Below are 8,485 nucleotides of genomic sequence, written 5' to 3' on the forward strand. Positions count from 1 at the left end.
GCTTCAGCACCTCCAGCTGTTTCATGTCAGCAGATCTGACTGAGTTGCTGTGTTAATAGACCTTATAAAGTTTCTGTGATTATCTTAGTCTTTATTCTAAAGTTTTGGTTGTCAGGCTGATGAGCTATAGGAAAGGTAGTTGAAAAGTTCCTTGACATAGACCTGACTTCCACCCCCCTTTTGGTTTCTGTTTGGCTATATTCAGACATTTCCTGAGGCAAGCCTTTTCCAGCTGAGAAGCAGAACACAGCAATGTGTTTTGAACAATGGCAGGGAAGTATATGTGGAATGGCATTTATGACCGTGTGTCCCTTTCCACATGCAATAGTGATCCTGGAGAGCAAGGAGCCGAACTTAGATAAGTTGCATGAATGATCCTTTTCTGAGCATGTGGAGACTAGTGTGAGACATTAATTCACATCTTCCCCGGTGAAGCTATTACAGTCTGGAAGCCATGAGCTGTGTTAGTTGCTAAGTGTGACTCCACAGTCACTTTCTCATAGTCTCTAGGGAACCAATTTCCTCTGACCTGGGCCTGACCTAGATATCCACTGCTGCGTCATTGCAGTCATCTTAAGAAATTACAAATTAATGATAACTCTAGCAAAGTCCAGTAAAGCAACTGAGCTAGTGTAAAGTGCACAGCTGTGCTGAAAAATTAGTTTCTCAAATGATATTAATGTCATTATTATACCCCTTATCTGATTATTACATGACGCTATTTATATATAATGAAACAAATGTGCTTTGTTCTCGGTGTTCAAGCCTGTCCTGTGTTCTCAATTAAAAGCCTTAGTTATAGGAGTAACCACAAAGTGACAAGGGCTGACACAGAACAATGTACACTGACCTGATGTGGATGGCATAACCTGATACTGTGATTTCACACTGCAGTACCAGTCACGGCTGGGTTATGCCAGCCACAGATCACCAGATTTCCCTAGGCACAGGCCTGGCCTGGTACATATTTAGGACTACAGAAAGCAGCTTTAAGGGCCCAGTGAGAATCCCATGCAAAGAAGCAGGAAATGGGGCCATGGAGGAGGAGGGATAGACCCATTGGTCCCCCCTGAAAATCAGTCCTTCATCTACACTGAAGTAGCTCCACTGACTGTTGAGAAACAGAGGTTAGAAAACTGGGTTGCACCTCTATGAGTGTAAATTAGTGAAGCAACTGATATGCAAAACTGGTCCGTTATTTTAATTTTATTCCAGCCTTCTCTGAGTCTGGTGGTTCTTGACTAAGGATTCGTTCAGAAGCTGGTGATGCTTTGCTTTCAATGCTGCTGCAGTATCTGAGCTGTTTAATTTAAAGTTAGCTTGCCTACCTCAACATTACATTGCAGTCTCATCTGTAACGCCAGTGTAGATGTATGTACACGTCTCAGGTCTCCAATGTTCATGGTCAGTTATGGTTTGTCAAGAAATTGTTATAAGAGAATTTGCAGTGAAAGAACTGTCTTAAAAATTCCTTCTTTCATTTCTGTTTTTCCTTGCACAAAGGGCAGTCTTGTATTTTCAGTCTGCATAGCCTCAGGCAATTCACACAGTACAGAATAATACTATTCTATTGAGAAAAGAATTACTGTGAGAGGTATTGGAGAGCTCTGCAACCTCAAAGAGCATCAGAAAGTCAGTGCTTCACAGAGAAATTGCAAAAACCTCTGCGTTATCCAGGTATTGCAAAGCCAAAGTTACACCTCTGCAAGGAAACCTTCTTATTATTCACTGAGTACCTGTCCAGGCTATTCAGGAAGGACAGAGTCCCAGAATCATAATCTGTATCGAAACTGCAGAACTTGAGAATGAATTTAAGCATATCAGGTCCTGTTTAGTGCATGTTTTGTAGCCATATTAGTAGCTCTAGCCCTGCTTCTGCTCCAGCTTAAAGTGGTTTTGCTCTTGGTGGACTTCTGCACTCCTTCCTTTTTCAGTGACTTGACCATCTTTGTCTGGGGGGAAGGGGAGGGCAGGTGTCCACCTGCACTGCTGTTAAGTACTGGTTTTGTCCATCTACTGACTTTGGCCAGTTAAGGGCATGATCATCAGGAAACCAGCTGTGTACTCAAAGCCTAACAGGGATTTGTGGATCATGCCTTCAGGCTTACTGCTAGGGAGTATTGGAGCTGCCATCAAAACTGTCTCAAAACCAGTTTGGACAAAAAAACACTATGTGACCACCTGCGGCCATTGCGGACTCTGTGCAGATTAGTGGGGAGCTGTTTCAGCCGGTTTCACTCTAGGAGGGCAAATAACTTTTCTTCTAGATGCAGTTCTCTTCCAGATGACCTGCAGCTCTTTGGTTGTTTCTGTACCTGGCAGGCACTTTTGATACATCCCTCTCTTAAGACCTGGCTTTTTTATTTCTTATAACTAGACTGTAGGGTACACCATGAGATTGCAAAGGATTATCCTGCCTCTTTTTCATTTTACTTTTCTTCCTTGTCCCCAGTTCTCAAAGCCCCCTGATTAGCATTTTGAATGGATTCCTTTATATACCTTAGTTTGCACATTACTGGCTTTAGGCTGCATTTCTCACTTGCAGCCTTCTGAAGTCACACCACTAACACCTTATCACAAAATATAATAAACGAATAACATTCTTATTTGATTGACAGCTGTCTTGGTTTGCATTATATAAAGGCTTCATCTGGCAATAAAATACTTCTGATTGATTCATTGCTCCTACCCCTAATATCCACCATTAGTTTTTACAGGAATTTCTGCTGTGGGGTCTTCATTGCGGACCTCTTTGGGCAAGGGTACAGGCTGAAGTGTCTTACAGTGATTAGGCCTCAGTATTTTTTGCACAGTCACAGACTCCCCTCCCCTCTTTCTGTGAGCTCCCAAGGTGCATTCACCTTCTGAGCAATCATTTGTATTTATTGGATGCAAAATATCTGCCCAGGGCTCACCTGCAGACAAACCTGGGATGTCCCTGACCCATTATTGTCACTCTCCAGCTGCAGCAAACAGGAATTTTCTTCTATCATCGCATACAACCATTCTGTCAGGGCTACCAGTGTCATCCCGTGTCCCAGCTCTGCAAGAATCCCACTGGAAGAGCCAGTGATATTTATCTCTTACCAGTCAGGATTGTCAGTATAGGAATAACTGGTAAGTTTTTTAATTTACTGTAGATTTTTTTTAAGTATGCTTTTAGAACAATCTCTAACCAAACTGCCATAAGGATCCTTGTCTCCAAAGCTCTAGTTCATCTTTCACCACTCTTGCTAGGGCCATGCTGGAGTAGCTGCAGTGGCAAGGCAGAAGTGATGTGTTGAGGCAGCCGCTTGCACACTTTCGGTCCATAACACAACACCCAGTACCGAGAGCAGTCCTGTTATCCTCTGCCCTCGGCTCTGACAGGACTTGGACCTGCAGATATCCATCCCCAGACTCCAGGACAGACTCTCATACCTGTCCATCTGCTTAGCTCCCTCATGGGCCTATCCTAACTGGCTTCTTCTATGTCTCTTAGTCGATAGGAAGGTTGCTCCCATGGGAGAATGGTGCGCAGCGGCTAGTATCGTCTATGAGAAGCTGACAGCCCAGCTAAGGAAAAAGTCCTGACAAGGAGCCACCTAAAACAGGCAGGAAGAGTCTTTACTGAGTATACCAATGCCCTGAAATGTTAGTTCCCATCATTGCTCCATGCCAAAGCCAGAAGGCTTCTTTTTCTCCACCCTCCATTACAGGGCCCAAGAGCCCAACACCCTGGTTGAACAGACTGTCACTATCCAGATGTTCGCCCACTCCTGGGCAGGGACATAGGAAAATGTTTCGTGTAGCAGGAACTTTAGCGGTTCCTGCACATTCCTGAAAGCTTGTAATGAGGCTGAGACTCATTAAAACACACCCAGCTCTCGCTCCATGGGAGCTCAAGCAAGGGCATAAAATGCCAGAGCAACTTTACTGTGAATGAGGAAGGTACACCAAGCCTTGCCTGGAAAACCAAGTCCCACAATCATTCTGGCATCACAACAATTAAGAACCCTGGCGAAGCCCTGCTTGGCTGCCCACTCTGGGGAGAGAGAAGTACGATGGAGGCCATAAGCAGGCAGTAGCATGCCAATGGCTATCTCCTTATGCACAAATATTTCTGTCTTCTCCTCCTTCCATCAATCCCCACCACCACCTTCATCAGACAAGCTACTAAAGTCTACAGATCATTCCCTGTGATCCAAGTCCACGCCCCCTCTTATCAGACCTGATCACTCTCCTTTTCAATATATGCAGAGATCAGCACAATAATTAAATGTTTCTTTCAGATGCTGCTTCCTGGATGAATTTGTTCAGAATATGGATATCAGTTCACAGGTCTTGTCCACAAGAACAATTTCAAGGGTAGTGGATGAGAAGACTCTTCTATAAAGACTAGGAGGTCCAAAGTGTCTACAAATCTAGACTTGTGTTACTTATTTTCTGCTCAGTCTGCTCCATATGGGCTCCCCTCTTAGGCTTGCTCTGTGACACAGCACTCTCCAAACTATCAAGCTGCAACAAGGTCTTTTACCATCTCATACCAGCATACTCTTCATGCCAGTCCCTCTGTTGCCTTCTCCTCATCTCTCCTCACACAGGGAACCAATTATTGCAGCACTCTCAAAACTAGCTGGCTGTAACAAGGCATCTTACCATCTCATACCAGGTTAACCTCAATAAGTAGTTAGCACACCTTGACCCAACACAGCTACCAATCCCCCACAAGGTTTCAACAGTTCATCTACTACTGTTCATGTGGTTTCTTCATACTTTTCAAGTCAGTCCCTCTGCTTCATCCTTGTCTATCCTACATCCAGGGTGCACTCTCTCTCCTCCCTCTGCTTCTCTCTTCATCTAGGGCTCCTCTTTCATACCCCTTAGAGCTATTTAACTACTTAGCAGGAACCAGCCACAGCTGCACATTATCCACATCAGCCAACCCACGGCCCCTGAAGCCAGCCCACAGCTGTATATTATCAATGTTAATTAACCCAGCTTCATTCCTCTGCAATTCTTCTACAGCTATTTACCTGTCTCCATGCCTCAGACAGAGGACCGTGAAGAAAGAACAAAAATATCAGGTTCTGCAGTGAGGATGAGCTCTGAGAACTTTCACTGTGGCACATAGGCCCTCTTCATGATGGAGGTGCAAGGCTGGTGTACTATATGTTTCACCAAGGACAATCAGGTGTTCCTGTCACAGAAGGTTAACAATCAACTAAAACTGTGAAAATATTTGCATCTTTACGTCCACATTTTTCTGTCCTTCCCACACTGCCTGCAACTCCACATGCCGCTGGGGTACTCTTCAGCTGTCTTCTCGTCTCCCTAGATTCTCACCATCCTGCACCTACAGATGCTGAGTGAGCAGCCATACATATTGCACTGCTGCAAACATGCCTAAACTGAGGGGGACACAATACAGAAATGGGGTAAGTGTGGAAATATCCATTACCTGAAAATTGCAAGCTGAAGCCCTAAATTTTGAAGGTTCAATTTTAGGAGGTGTGCAGCCCTCATTCCTGAATCTTCATTCCTGACCTGGAGGACACAGTGGACTAGAGTCACTTACCAAGCCTTGCTTTGTTTCCAAAAAAATCCCAATGTTTTAAGCGCACTTTTTTTTCATCGCATTACTTTAAAGAGTAAGAGGAAAGGGGCAGTCTTTATGGTCTCAGTATATCTTTCAGCATTTTGCCTAGCCCAAGCAGGAATGTTAGTATTTATGTTCTCTATATTTCCGAGAGTATTCTGTGGCCAGAGGGTCTATGTATTATAGTTATTTTTGGTCCGGCTTTCAGAGATTGCACATTGCAAACAGTTTTTTTTTTGTAAGGAGACAGTATAAAACTTTGCATTTAACAATTTCTGTGTCTCTTGACTCAGTGCACTTTTGGAAAGTCCTCTCCTCTGGTATTCATACTGTATCATCCTCCACCAGAAGACAATTTAAAATAAGATCTGAGCCCTGCCAGCTTTCTCTAAACAAAGCCCATGAGCTAAGAATGAGCTCAGCATATGCATGACGTGTATTGGCATAGACATGCCAACAGGAAAGGAGCAGTTATGGTAATCTGGGATATCCTAGGACACTTCGGGGAGAATTGTGGATCTCTCCCTGTCTTCCAGCTGGCTGTCCTTCAGGGATCTTTCTTCCTTCTCCATTCATTTTGGCAACGCACTTTCACCCTCAGACTATCAGCATTCACAGACCCCATATAAAACACTGAAACAAAATACTTGAACTTCAAGGTTTCCTGTTCCTGCTGCCACACAGAAATGGGGTGAGGAAGCAAAAGCAGAAACTGATTCTCCATGAGGTGGTGGCTTGAGCTACATCTGCCTCTGGAACAGCCAATGCATTGCCCTCTAGTAAAAATACAATAGTGGTTCTGATGCAGTAGGGGGCTGCCTTTTTTGTTTGTATCAAAAGCTAGCCCTGGACTTGATAAGGACAAATGTGACATTTCCACGTCTTTAGAATGGATAAAATCAGTATTTATTGAAGATATGCGTTGGTTTATGTGAATAAAATCTATGTAAGAATACACACCTTGGAAAAAATTACTAATCAGACACTGTTTTAAAAGGTACCTGAATGAATAACAGAGGAACCTGAAATTCTTATTTGGAAGTATCCATATAATGTAATTTAAATGCCATTTAAATATCTTTGAATGCTGTACAATATTTTAGAAGTGTTCAGGTTCCTGATTCCCTTTAATGTCACAAACTATGAGGCACACAAAGTGCGTAAGTTCTCAAATTTGTATTAGCTCTGAAAACGGAGCTTCAGCTTGTGGTTTTGTTGTTGTGTACTTTTATTCACAGGCTGCCTGTCTTTACCAAAAATTTGTCTGCCAGTTGTTAGCTTTTTTAATGTTTAAGTATTTTGAACAGTTTGTTTGTCTGCAGTGTAACTAATCTCACAAATGGATTGCAGAATTTGTTTACATTTATAATCTTTTCTTACATAGCTGAAACATCTTCTGACAGGAGAAGAAAGTTACTGCTGAAAAACTCCTTTTCTTTATATAAAATGTACTTCAGTTTTGTTAGAAGGAGGCCTTATGCCCTGGCTAGGCTGGCATGAATGTGTGTATGGCTGCCCATAGAGTACACAAGGTATTGATTTTGGTAATTTTCTTAATCTCTCCCAGTCTCTGCTCCTTTTGTACCCACAAACTTTAATAAGCTGAAAGAGAGATCCTGTGAAGGCTGGAACTTTCAAACCAAAAATGCAGTGCTTAAAGTGAAACAGAATGATCTCATCCATCCCTAATTTTTAGTGCCTTTTCTATGCCTACTAGACAGCTTTACTTTTATAAAACTTGAGTCCTTGTCAGCCTTGAAAATACTACTTATTGACTTTAAGTCAGTTGTATTTACTTTAAGAAATTGCCTCTTGTGTATGTCCATACACAATAACTTTCCAAACAAAATGTCAAGTATTTTTTATGTTCATCAGGAGATCTAATTTCAATGTCAAGCTATTGTCCAGCTATGCAGGAAGAGTTTTTCAATGTACTACGTACAGTTTTGCACTCCTATACATCTGACATTAGAATAATGCACACTGGCCTTGATCCAACAAAAAGTGGCTTTTGTGAGTGTTGATTCTGGACATTTCAAGGGCCCCACAGGCTCTAGTCAAAAAATCTACTTTTGATTCTGGTGGGAGAAAAGCACTTCCTTCTGTGGCAGCAGACTGCCAAATTATGCATCCCATGCTGGCTCTTTCCTGACTGGCACTGCATAATAAGGGTGGTAAAGATTTTAGTCTTTACCTCTAAAGCCAATTTGGCATGAAAGATTGATAAGCAGATGACTTAAAACCAGATGTGGTATTTCATAAGAGAACATATGCAGGAAGAGCTGCTGAGTGTTTTCCCCTCTTGCACAGTAAATGAACCAACTAGCCAAATGTATTGTTAGGTATCTGTTAAAGGGCTTTTGTTTTCCCATAAATAACCCCTGCAAGTTTTGAAAATGAAATCAGCCATCACAAGCAGGCTTTTGGAAATGTCACCAGAGTAGAATGCAGTCAGCATGCTCAAGAAATCATTTGTCATGATTCAATCAATGGGTCAGAGCAGAAATCTAAAGAAAGACTGCAGCAGAATAAAACAGCTTCAGGTTCTGTGCACAATCAATTCAAAACATCAGTCCAGAAACAATTACATACTTCTAGGCCCTGCATATTAAAGCAAAAAATAATTACTGAAGTGGGAAGAATATTGAATTTATCAAAATAAGCAGAGTATAGCTGCAGCCAGAGACGTAGGCAGCAACAGGAAATTGCTGGACTGCCTCCGTAGATACCTTCCAGTGTTGTAGATCCAAAGCTGGAATAGGTCCCTGATTCATTGAAGTACTTAAGCATGTGTTTCGTTCCCAGTGAGTTCAAAGAGACTTAATCTTGTTCTTAAAGTAAGCATCTGCTTAAATATTTAGCTGAATGAGGGCCTACTGCCTTGATCCCATTTTTATTGGATACATC

The sequence above is a fragment of the Falco naumanni genome, chromosome 5 (genome assembly GCF_017639655.2).
Source record: "Falco naumanni isolate bFalNau1 chromosome 5, bFalNau1.pat, whole genome shotgun sequence".
Lineage (NCBI taxonomy): Eukaryota > Metazoa > Chordata > Aves > Falconiformes > Falconidae > Falco > Falco naumanni.